The sequence below is a fragment of the Ranitomeya imitator genome, chromosome 1 (genome assembly GCF_032444005.1).
Source record: "Ranitomeya imitator isolate aRanImi1 chromosome 1, aRanImi1.pri, whole genome shotgun sequence".
NCBI classification, from domain to species: Eukaryota; Metazoa; Chordata; class Amphibia; order Anura; family Dendrobatidae; genus Ranitomeya; species Ranitomeya imitator.
The window spans coordinates 205,979,290-205,991,714 of record NC_091282.1 but is presented as its reverse complement, the minus strand read 5'-3'; the positions used below and the strand labels follow the sequence as shown (position 1 = coordinate 205,991,714).

General features: G+C 44.4%; 1 long non-coding RNA gene across 2 annotated transcripts; it reads left to right on the top strand.

Moving 5' to 3' along the window:
* Positions 1 to 570: 570 nt before the first annotated feature.
* Positions 571 to 8,760, top strand: LOC138665760 (uncharacterized). Of its 2 annotated transcripts, none has more exons than XR_011318516.1 (2): positions 571 to 1,087; positions 6,444 to 8,760. It is a non-coding gene; the product is annotated as an uncharacterized lncRNA (long non-coding RNA). The 2 variants fall into 2 exon arrangements; XR_011318517.1 differs by having other exon boundaries at positions 6,426 to 8,760.
* The last annotated feature ends 3,665 nt before the right edge of the window (positions 8,761 to 12,425 follow it).

Genomic DNA, 12,425 nt, shown 5'->3' with positions numbered 1-12,425 from the left:
ATGGAAGTAAGGTGGCAAGTGGTCATCCCAGGAAGAATGGCTCAAGAAATAGCTAAAGAAGCCCACGAATTCGGAGCGCACTTTGGCCCCACAAAGACCTACCAATGGTTGCAGCGGTATGTGTATTGCCTCCGGTTGGAGCTTGTGGTAGAAGAGGTTTGCCGGCAGTGTCGAGTATGTGACCTCATTAAGAGTACTGAACAGAGGGCACCCATCTAGACCATACAAACTAAGAAACCGTTGGAAGTCTTGATGATCGACTATCTCCTCGTGGGACACTCGGCCCGGGGGCTGCAATACTGTTTGGTGATGACCGATCATTTCTCTAAGTTTGCAGTAGTCACTCCGACTAGAGACCAGACTGCGGAATCGGTGGCGCGAGCCATCTGTCAAGACTTCATCCGGGTGTATGGGTGCCCAAAGCGCATCCACTCCGACCAAGGTGCATGTTTCCAAGGCAAGGTGATGGAAGAATTGTATCGCATGTATGGCATCGAGCGGTCCCGGACCACCCCTTACCATCCTCAAGACAATGGAGCTTGCAAACACTTCAACAGAACCTTGCTTCTGTGGAGATCAGACTGAACTAAAACAATCCATCTTGTCTTCTTCCTGAGAAATCTGGCTTACAACAAGATACATTTCTGCTGACTTGACATTTCCTTTTATGGAAGTAATCATGTGTGCATTCCTTCTTTCAATAGCAGCCTTTATTCACCTTCTAGATGATGTAACTTTCTACTGATAAAGACTGGTATAGATTGTTTATGTAAGAGATAGTGAAATATGAGCGCTTGTGCGCATGTCTGTAAAAGTATAATTCTTTTCTATATAAAGGGAGGGCAAAGCCCAGAGAGGGAGATGTGCTCCTGGGCTTCCCCTGTATATGATCACACAATACCTTGTTTGCGTGTCATTTACTCTGGATCCCTACCTCTAGTAAGCCAGGGACTGAGAAGGACTTAACATTTCTTTGGCGCACCGAACAGGGACCCGAGGCGAGAGTGTCTACTCGAGATTCACCTGCAGATACGGACAATGGAGATCTGGGATAATGGACGGCAAATGAACTGAAAAACCTGGCCAGGTAAGAGACATTATTAGTTCTCTTTTATCTGCCTTGTATTATCCGAAAGATCTCTATGAGCCGTGTCACGCTGGGTTAGTCTAGTAGTGAGTAGATACCTATAAAACTCGGGTTACTATATTGTATAGATTTATGAGTCCTGTCCCTGGCAGTGTGTGAACAGAGTGAAGGTTGTGGTATGTTGTGAAAGAAGAGCAAAAGTGCGTAGAAAAATAAGCCGAAATAGTTGGGGTATAAGCCTTATACACGGAAGTCAGCCTAACTGGGTCATGTGGTTGCGTCCTTTCGGGGAGACCTCCGCCCATGCTTGACTCTCATTTAAGTGCTTAACCTCCTTCATTTCTGGATAAGGTTTGATAGAATGAGCCCAGGACGCGGGTCCATGAGCCTGGGACAAGTATGCTAACTGACACAGAAAGTTTTGTGATCTGTATGGTGTTGCTGGGTCTGTTTGCGTGCATAATAGCACTTAAGTACATTCTGCACATTAGAAAGAATGGAGCAGATCAGCCCTTCAATATTTTAGCTCCCTAGGAGAGAAGGCAACGAGACATCACCTAGGATAAGTGATTGTCCAAACGTCACCTGGGGTAGAAATAGCTAATATTGAAAAAAAAAAAAAGAAAAATGGGAAATAAACAGACAAAAACCGTCTTAGGACAAGTGGAAGCAGCAGATATCATACAGGAAAGATGTGGGAAGACAGTCAGAAGTCAGATTAGAAGGGTAAGAGAAAAATTGGGAATTTCAGAAGCACTTATGTTTAGCACTGAATGGGAAAGACTGAGTAAAGAACGAGGTGGAATTATCAAAGACAATGGGTGGGAAGAAATCATACACTGTATGATAGAGGTCTCAAAAACAGCTAAAGAGGAGAATTGGAAGTATGATCCAGACACTTCCAAATGGATTATGGGGAAGGGAAAAAGTTGTGACATAATCCCACCACCTTACCTAGATCCAAAAGCCCAATCATTTGTACCATCTGGAGGAGCAGAAGGAGGAAAACAATTTCCAGCCTTGTATCCCAATCTTGGAGGGGTAGGAGGATGGGTATGTTCACACTGTGGACAACAAAATCCAGATTGGAGAAATGATTGCCTAGTCTGTGGTACACCTAGACATGGCGCTGTACTTGCCCCTGTTAGGGTAGTACCAAGACCCTTTAGGGAACCTGGTGCTGACGGGGTAATGGGAACTAGATATCACCAGACCCGACAGTATTTTCCTTGGTCCCCTGCTGAAGGTATGTCCCTCCTGCATAATGCGCCTGATCCCACTCAATATCCCATCCGATTTGCACAATACATACAACAAATCATGCAGACTCATGCTGGGGTCTGGGCGGACGGGGAAGAATTATGTAGAATGAAAATGTCCCCCGGACTTTTTCAGGAATTATTGACACACCTACAGCCCAATAGACCAGTGGCAGAAGGGGGTGCCTTACAGACAGAAGCATCAGGTACCCAGTTCACAGAGGCATTAATAATTTTCATGAGAGAAAAACAGAGGGAAAGGGGATCTACGGGTGTGATTATGCAGAAATTTGGGCAAAGTATTGAAGAATATAGTCAAGAATTAGAAAATAGCTTTAGGGATGAAGGATTGGATTTGACTGATGCTTCAGTAAGGAGACTTTTTACAAAACAATTAATAGAGGGGCTAGATCCGAAAATTAGAGAAAAATTTAAATCCTCTACTCCAGATTGGAGAACAATTGAACAACCAAATATTGTGAAACAACGATGTTTAGGAATAGTCATGGATATGAGAGAGAATCGTAAGCCTGTTAGAATAGCACAAGCTAATACAGGAGGAAGAGTGAGACACAACTTTCCTTGCCACTACTGTAAAAAGCCAGGTCATTTCCAAAGAGAGTGCAGGAAGAAGTTGGCAGATATAAAGTCAGGCAAATTTGTTCCCAGAAATAACCCTCCCCAAACGGACAACCAGCAGAAATCTACCATCATAGATGGTCCCATACCAGATTCAGATTGACTCGATGTGTTACAAACTTCCCTACCAGCTAGAAGACCTATGATACAGGTGAATGTGGGGGGGAGAGAGATTCCATTTTTGATAGATACAGGTGCAACTTCCTCAATTTTGAATCAAGATTTTCTTCCGAATCCGGAAGATATTTCAGAACAAACAACTTTTGCTGAGGGTTATGATGGGGTAATTCGAACACTGCCATATACTGTGCCCCTAGAGGTCTCATTAGGACCTAAATGTTTTGCATCCAGATTTTTGTATGCCAGAGGTGCCCCAACATGTTTGTTAGGAACTGATGTCCTAAAGAAATTAGAAGCTAACATCAATTTTAGGGAAGATGGCACAGTTATACTGACTATCCCTGATGATGCAGAAACATTAGAACAATATGTTAGAATTCAGGCTTTTGAGGATTATGCTGAAGAAAAAGAGTACACCACAGATCTAGACCTCTCAACAGTCCCAGAAACACTGTGGGCACAGGGTGACACCGATGTGGGACTATTGCATATCTCTCCTGTAAAACTATCTGTGCAACCAGGAACTGTTCTCCCACAGCTCAGACAATACCCTGTGAGTGCCCAGCAGGAACTAGCGATTACAAAACAGATAGAGGGATATAGAGAGAAAGGGGTTTTGGTAGAGATACAATCACCTGCTAACACTCCTCTGTATCCAGTCAAAAAGAGAACTCTTGATAAGAGTTCTATGCCCAAATATCGTATGGTACATGATTTAAGAGAAATAAACAAAGTTCTAGATCCAATCACCCCAGTTGTACCCAATCCTCATACGTTACTATCACAGATACCAGCCAGTTCTCAAGTATTTACTGTAATAGATCTTTCAAATGCATTTTTCTCGGTTCCTTTACACCAAGATAGTTGGCATTTGTTTGCATTTACATTTAAGGGCAAACAGTTGGCGTGGACACGCCTTCCACAGGGAATGATACACTCCCCTACTCTTTATTCAAATGCCCTACAAACAGTCCTTCAGAGGTTTGAACCCGAACCACAGGTAGTAATTTTGCAGTATGTGGATGACCTACTACTTTGCTGCCCAGATCTAGAAACTGCAGAAAGGTCCACTGTGAGTTTACTATGTTTTTTAGAAAAAGAAGGGTGTAAAGTGAATAGACAAAAGCTACAAGTTTGTCAGACCAAAGTGGTCTTTCTAGGTCATTGCATTTCTCAAGGTAAAAAGCATCTTACACCACAAAGAACTGAAGCAATAAGACAGATGAATGAGCCTAGAAATCATAAACAGCTACGAGCATTTTTAGGAATAGTGTCTCATTGTAGACAATGGATTATACATGCAAGTCAACTAATGCAACCACTGTATGACTGTGTAAAAAGTGAACCTTATTTGTTGACAAAAGAAGGTCAGATTTCGTTCCAACAATTAAAAGATGCCCTTGTTTCAGCTCCAGCGTTAGGGCTACCAGACTACACCAAACCGTTTCAGCTTATGGCTGCAGAAGTTGATTCCCATGCTACAGGAGTTCTTACCCAGAAGCATGCAGGGAAACAAAGACCAATTGCATATCTTTCAGCAAGGTTAGATCCCGTAGCTAGAGCAGCGCCAACCTGTGTACGTGTAGTTGTTGCTGTCTCACTATTGTTGGACAAAGCATCAGAAATTGTCCTAGAGTATCCACTCACAGTTCAAACTACACATGATGTTTATGGGATATTAAACCAGGTCCAACCAAAACACATTTCCATGGCCAGACATTTGCGGCTACAGTGTTCTTTGTTGCTCCCCTCTACTATCACATTTGCTAGGCTTCAGACTCTCAATTTAGCTACACTGCTACCTCTCGAGTCTGAAGGGGGGAATAAGGACACTGATACACACACAAATTTTTTCCCTACAGACACACATGATTGTACAGAGCTCATTTTACAAGAAACGGTAGGCTTACCCAATGTATCCGAAACACCACTTCAAAATCCAGATTTAGAGCTGTTTATAGATGGTAGTAGGTTTGCAGATGACACAGGTAACTTCCATACAGGGTATGCAGTTGTGTCAGAATCTGAAACTCTCAAAGCAGAACCGCTTCCACCGAAACAGTCTGCACAAGAAGCAGAACTAACAGCATTGATTGAAGCTCTAAAAATAGCTGAGAACCAGACAGCTAATATATACACTGATTCTAGGTATGCACATGGTATTGTGTTTGATTTTGGAGTAATCTGGAGAGCTAGAGGTTACATGACAGCGTCAGGACAACCTGTAAAACATGCTTCTCTGATCAAACAGATCTTAGAGGCTGCACAAGAAACAAAAGAAGTAGCAGTAATCAAGGTAGCTGCACATGTGAGACTCGACACTAGGGAATCTAGGGGAAATGATAGGGCTGATAAAGCAGCCAAAGCAGCAGCTGTCAAACCCTTACAACAGGTTCATACTGTAAACCCCACAGAAAATACTGAAGATAGACTGAGACAAGCACAGGAAGATGCAGGAGAAGAGGAGAGGGACAGGTGGAAAAAGGAAGGGGCAGAAGAACAAGCGGGAATTTGGAAGAAAGATGGACTAATATGTCTACCTAGAGCCTGGTATCCGATTGTAGTTGGTGGACTGCACCACCCTACTCATGTGTCTGCAAATGCAATGACACTACTGGCAAAGCAAGTCTGGTTGGCTCCAGGTTTTGGCAACTATGCAAGAGACTATTGTGCTGCATGCGCTATATGCCTGACACATAATCCCGGACAGACAGCAAAGACCCCTATGAAGCACCACGTCCGACCTCTCTACCCGTTTCAGCGATTACAAATAGACTTTATCCAGCTGCCAAAAAGTAATGGGTATGAGTATGTGTTGGTATGTGTGGACATGTTCTCGGGGTGGCCAGAGGCCTATCCAGTTCGGAAGGCTTCAGCTAAAAACACTGCTGTAAAGCTAGTTGCCGAACTGATACCCCGTTACGGTCTCCCTGAAGTGATCGAGTCAGATAGGGGTACTCATTTTACTGGAGAAATATTTCAAAATGTACTGAAAATGTTGGGTGTTGAAAGTCAGTTACACACTCCGTACCATCCTCAAAGTTCTGGTAAGGTGGAACGCATGAATGGAACTTTAAAATTAAAAATACAGAAAGCCATGGCTGAAACAGGAAAGCCTTGGACAGAATGCCTTTCACTGGCCCTTTACTCAATACGCAATACCCCAAGGGGTAAGACTAAACTGTCTCCATATGAAATTTTGTTTGGCAGGACTGCCAATTTAGGATGTTACTTTCCACAGCAACTTGTGTTAAATATTGAGTCATTGACTTCTTATGTGCAAAATCTTCAGAAACAATTAACTAAGGTGCATGCACAAGTTTTTGCTTCCCTTCCAGATCCTGACAACACAGAAGGAAGTCACAAGTTGGAACCAGGTGATCAAGTCTATGTAAAAAGACACACCAGAAAGGCTCTAGAACCAAGGTTTGACGGACCCTTCCAAGTCCTGTTGACAACACCTACATCAGTCAAGCTTGAAGGAAAGGCATCATGGATACATGCAAGCCATTGCAAGAAAAGCAGTATAAACTCATGATATTGATGTTAATAATGATAACCTCAACGGAGGCGTGGGATAGACTGAATTCTCTAGCCCCTTTGAACAATAGATTCGTACAACATCATAGAAAATTAGTGCATGACTTGTTAAACAATACACAAACCCTGACAGATTGTTGGATCTGTACCCATTCGCCGGTATCAGCCACAAGTATACCTTTTCTAGCAGTTCCCGTATTAGCAGAAGAAATATTCGCTTGGCCTAATTGTTCAGACAACCTGGCCAACAACCAAATTGGTAATGCTAGGCTGTGGAATACTACAATCGCCATACCAATTGTGGGATGGGTAGAATTTCCTTGGTGGCAGGGCAATCTCTCAGGGAGTAACACACATCTACAATATTTAGCATTTAGGGGAGGAAAATGGGTACCTAGAAATAAGACTGGATTAACTAATTTAGGACAGGTCCCCACAGAAAATCTACAGCTTAGTTTCAGTACAACCGTCCCCCCCTCTGATGCTTTCAAACCTACAGTATTGGAAAGATACATACATAATAGAAAATGGAAACATTCTAAATTGTTCCCCCAAGGTGATGCAAACAGTTGTACAAGTAAGCTGGGGAACCTGGTTTGTAATAAATCCGATGAGTATATCAAAGGAATGCCTGTATGTGGGAATCCCGCAGTCGGGTACTGTAGCCCCTTGGGACAAAAACCCTCTTGGTGTATGCTTCAGAATGTATCTAGTTTTGTGGATTTGGCTCACAGATTGGTATTGCAGCACTCAGCTCTATGGGATCTGCCTGAAGGTACATTTTGGATATGCGGAGAAGGAGCATATAAATGGCTTCCCGTAGGTATAAAGGGTACTTGTACATTAGGACGCCTAACCCCGGCTACATTCATAATTTCAAATAAACAAGTGAATATGCAAGCCGTGCCCAAGCACACACTGTATAAAAGAGCTGCAGATAACTCACCACGTCCCTCGGGGAGGCCACATATAGTACAAATGGGAATTCCTAACAAAATTGCTAGTACCATTTTTATTTATCCTATGTTAACACAGATGTGGGATAAATTAGTTAGAGCCACGGATTATCTAGATGATCAGATCTGGGATATATTGGACATATTAAATACTAGTATAGCTGTACAGAATCAGCTTATAATAGTCACTAACCAACATACCCTGGTATTGGATTACCTAACTGCCTCACAAGGGGGTATGTGTCAAATCATCGGACCCACCTGCTGTCATTATATAGACCCGAATAGTACTATGAGTATGACATTTAAATTAAAGGACGTACAACGACTCAGAGATCAGTATGACAAAGACAATGACCAGAATAAGGATAGCTGGTGGTCAGATACCTTTTCTTTTCTTAACCCAGCCAACTGGTTTAGAGGAATCGGTGGGTGGGTTGCTGGGATTATGCAGAGCATAATACATATAGTTATGATTATTGTAGTCATATACGTACTATTCCAGATTGTGCTCAAGAGTATCTCAGTATGCACAGATAAACTTTGTGTAATAGATGCAAGAGTATAAAGTTTTTTTTTTTTTTTTTTTCCTTCTTCTCTTATGTTATCCTTTGCTAATACTGATTATTGCGCTTATTTTGCTATCCCTTTGTAATATCTGTACTTATTGCAAAACAAAGAAAAGGTTGCGAGAGTTAAACGGAAGAATTAATACTAGATTTGATTCTCTTATTGAATACAAGCATGTACATGTGTAATACCAAATAAAGGCTTTGTCTTTGGCCCTGTGGTAATAAAATAAATAAAAGAAAATGTCAAAGGGGGGAATTGTGGAGATCAGACTGAACTAAAACAATCCATCTTGTCTTCTTCCTGAGAAATCTGGCTTACAACAAGATACATTTCTGCTGACTTGACATTTCCTTTTATGGAAGTAATCATGTGTGCATTCCTTCTTTCAATAGCAGCCTTTATTCACCTTCTAGATGATGTAACTTTCTACTGATAAAGACTGGTATAGATTGTTTATGTAAGAGATAGTGAAATATGAGCGCTTGTGCGCATGTCTGTAAAAGTATAATTCTTTTCTATATAAAGGGAGGGCAAAGCCCAGAGAGGGAGATGTGCTCCTGGGCTTCCCCTGTATATGATCACACAATACCTTGTTTGCGTGTCATTTACTCTGGATCCCTACCTCTAGTAAGCCAGGGACTGAGAAGGACTTAACACTTCAGATGCTGAGAACATTGGAGGAGGATAAGAAGGTGTGTTGGCCAGACTATCTGCCAGAATTGGTCTGGACCTACAACAATCGGGTCCACTCCACCACGGGTTATACCCCCTATCTACTGTTGTTTGGAAGAGCTGGACGAGAGATCATTGAGCTGAATTTGGAACAGCCAGAGGAGCTGATGGATCGAACTGTCACCTCATGGGTGAAAGAGCATCGGCAACGTTTGCAAATGATACGGCGGTTGGCGGGTCAGCAACTGCAAGAAAAAGAACATACGGCCCGCAAACCGACTCAAGAGTTACCGCTCCAACCTGGAGACCGGGTATTGGTCAGAGAGAAACGCCTTAAGGGAAAACTAAGTGAGAGATGGGAAGTACAGCCGTACAACGTTATTGAGCGAGTGTATGCTAATGGCCCTGTCTACAAGGTACAGATTGAAGATGGGGCATCCGCCCCTAGAGTACTTCACAGAAATATGCTGCGGCCTTGCCGTTTTGAAGTCTGTTCTATGCCATTGTCGCCTGAAGGCACCACTCCACTTCCAGAATCTGTCATGCCTGATGACCAAATCGATGATGAGAGGTGGACCGTCCCTGACACAGTAGGGGGTCCACAGTCGCCCAGAGACGGTAATCCCATGGATGTACCAGAACCGCCATGCGAGGATGAGATCAGACAAGAGCGCACAATGTCCCCTGCAACAAGTGTTCCTCTGGAAGATAGTCAAGCCTTGCCCGACAGCCAAGAGCTTCGGAGATCCCAGAATTCTAATGCAGGGGTTCCACTGGTCCGATATGTAGAACAGTGTGCTCTGTCTGTTTTTACACCTTTGTTGCCTCCTCTATAGGTGCTGTTCCGCATTGCACGTTCTTTCATTACGCTTCAACCTTGATTCTGTGATGGTCGAAGACAACCATCATTAAGAAGGGAGGCATGTAAGAGGGTGGTGCTGTTATGGACAATAAGAAACACGCTGTCACTTTAAGAGGCTGCATCCCCTTGTCTGGTGTGATGGTATGTTCTGCTTTTCTCCCCTGCTCTCATGTTTGTTTTGAACTGGTCGGTGCTGTGTGCAGGGGTGGAGCTGAAGCAGCGTGTGGAGGGAAAGTTTCAGAGAGAACTGAGAGAACTTTGTGCTGTTCTGGCTGCAAGGAAGATTACACAGCTTGAGACGAACTGCGTCTGTTAAATAGACTTTCCCGATCACAGCTGTGCTAGTTTGTGAAGCCATGAAGATACTGAGAAGGGGACTTATAGTTTCCAGGAGCATTCCTAGTATCCAGGAGCAAGGAGAAGACTACGCTTTGCAGAGCTGACAGGAATCCGTGCGCACCACCGTTTTGGACTTCGGGGGCCCCCTGGGACTGTACCTGTGTCCCCAACATCACCGTGAGTTTGTTCCTGTTTGGTGCACCTGTTAGGGCCTAGTGCAGGCTTCAGTAGTTAGAGCACGGTAGCCGTGTGGCCTGAGTAGTAAAGGCCAGGAAGGTTATATGCAGAGTAGCATCAATATATGTTTTATTGTGTAAAGTTGCTTATGAGGCAGATTCTGAGTTTGTAATTGTTGAAGCACTGTGCTATTTTACAGACAAGATAACTCATGTGCATTATCTTTTGCTATTGTAAACCCCTGTTTGCACCTTCCTTGTCCCTTCCATTCCCTGTCTCCCAATAAATCTATCCTTTGTTGTTTGCACCTCATCTTAGGTACAGTAGTCTTCCTGCACCGCGGTGGTCCCCCGGCCATCGCTTCATATTATCAGCAAGATTTTATCATTACAGGATAAGCTGCCCTTGTGCCTCCTAGTCCAACCACATCCCCGCCATCAGTTTCTATCAATATACAATGTACACAGAATACTGTCAATCAGTGTTATGGATGGAACTGTACACAACTCAACAAACTGAGCTCTGCTAGAACTGCAACGGAGAAAAAGGTTACCGTATATACTTGAGTATAAGCCGAGATTTTCAGCCCAAATTTTTGGGCTGAAAGTGCACCTCTCGGCTTATACTCGAGTCACGGTCGGCGGTGGGGTCGGCGGGTGAGGGGGGAGAGGGTGCTGAGGCATACTTACCTGCTTCCAGCGATCCTGGCGCTCCCCCTGCCGTCCCACGGTCTTCTGTGCTGCAGTTCTTCCTCTATCAGCGGTCACGTGGGACCGCTCATTAGAGAAATGAATAGGCGGCTCCACCTCCCATAGGCACCGAAGACCAGCTGTCCGGGAGAAGGAGCCGGACGCCGGGACCAGGTAAGTATGTAATATTCACCTGTCCACGTTCCAGCCGCCGGGCGCCGCTCCATCTTCCCGGCGTCACTCCATCTTCCCGGCGTCTCTGCGCTCTGACTGTTCAGGTCAGAGGGCGCGATGACGCATATAGTGTGCGCGGCGCCCTCTGCCTGATCAGTCAGAGCAGAGAGACGCCGGGACCGGACGCCGGAACGAGACGCCAGGAGCTGCAAGCAAGAGAGGTGAGTATGTGTTTTGTTTTTTTTTACTGCAGCAGCAGCAGCAGCGACAATGGCAAAGCTTTCTATGGGGCAATATGAACGGTGCAAGAGCACTATATGGGACAGAGCTTTCTATGGGGCAGTATGAACGGTGCAGAGCACTATATGGGGCAGAGCTTTCTATGGGGCAATATGAACGGTGCAAGAGCACTATATGGGGCAGAGCTTTCTATGGGGCAATATGAACGGTGCACAGCACTATATGGGGCAGAGCTTTCTATGGGGCAATATGAACGGTGCAAGAGCACTATATGGGGCAGAGCTTTCTATGGGGCAATATGAACATTGCACAGCACTATATGGGTCAGAGCTTTCTATGGGGCAATATGAACGGTGCAAGAGCACTATATGGGGCAGAGCTTTCTATGGGGCAATATGAACATTGCACAGCACTATATGGGGCAGAGCTTTCTATGGGGCAATATGAACGGTGCAAGAGCACTATATGGGGCAGAGCTTTCTATGGGGCAGTATGAACGGTGCACAGCACTATATGGGGCAGAGCTATAGGGCAATAATGAACGGTGCAAGAGCACTATATGGGGCAGAGCTATAGGGCAATAATGAACGGTGCAAGAGCACTATATGGGGCAGAGCTATAGGGCAATAATGAACGGTGCAGAGCACTATATGGGGCACAGCTATAGGGCAATAATGAACGGTGCAGAGCACTATATGGGGCACAGCTATAGGGCAATAATGAACGGTGCAGAGCACTATAAGGGGCACAGCTATAGGGCAATAATGAATGGCGCAGAGCACTATATGGGGCAGAGCTATAGGACAATAATGAACGGCGCAGAGCACTATATGGCACAGCTATGGGGAAATAATGATCTATTTTTATTATTGAAATTCACCGGTAGCTGCTGCATTTCCACCCTAGGCTTATACTCGAGTCAATAAGTTTTCCCAGTTTTTTGTGGCAAAATTAGGGGGGTCGGCTTATACTCGGGTCGGCTTATACTCGAGTACATACGGTATTTTGTCACAGCTGCTGCACCCAGGAAGCATATTCCTGGAATAAAGGTCTCTATCCTGTGCGGTGTCAGATTACATAGCAAAAACCTTGTGACAA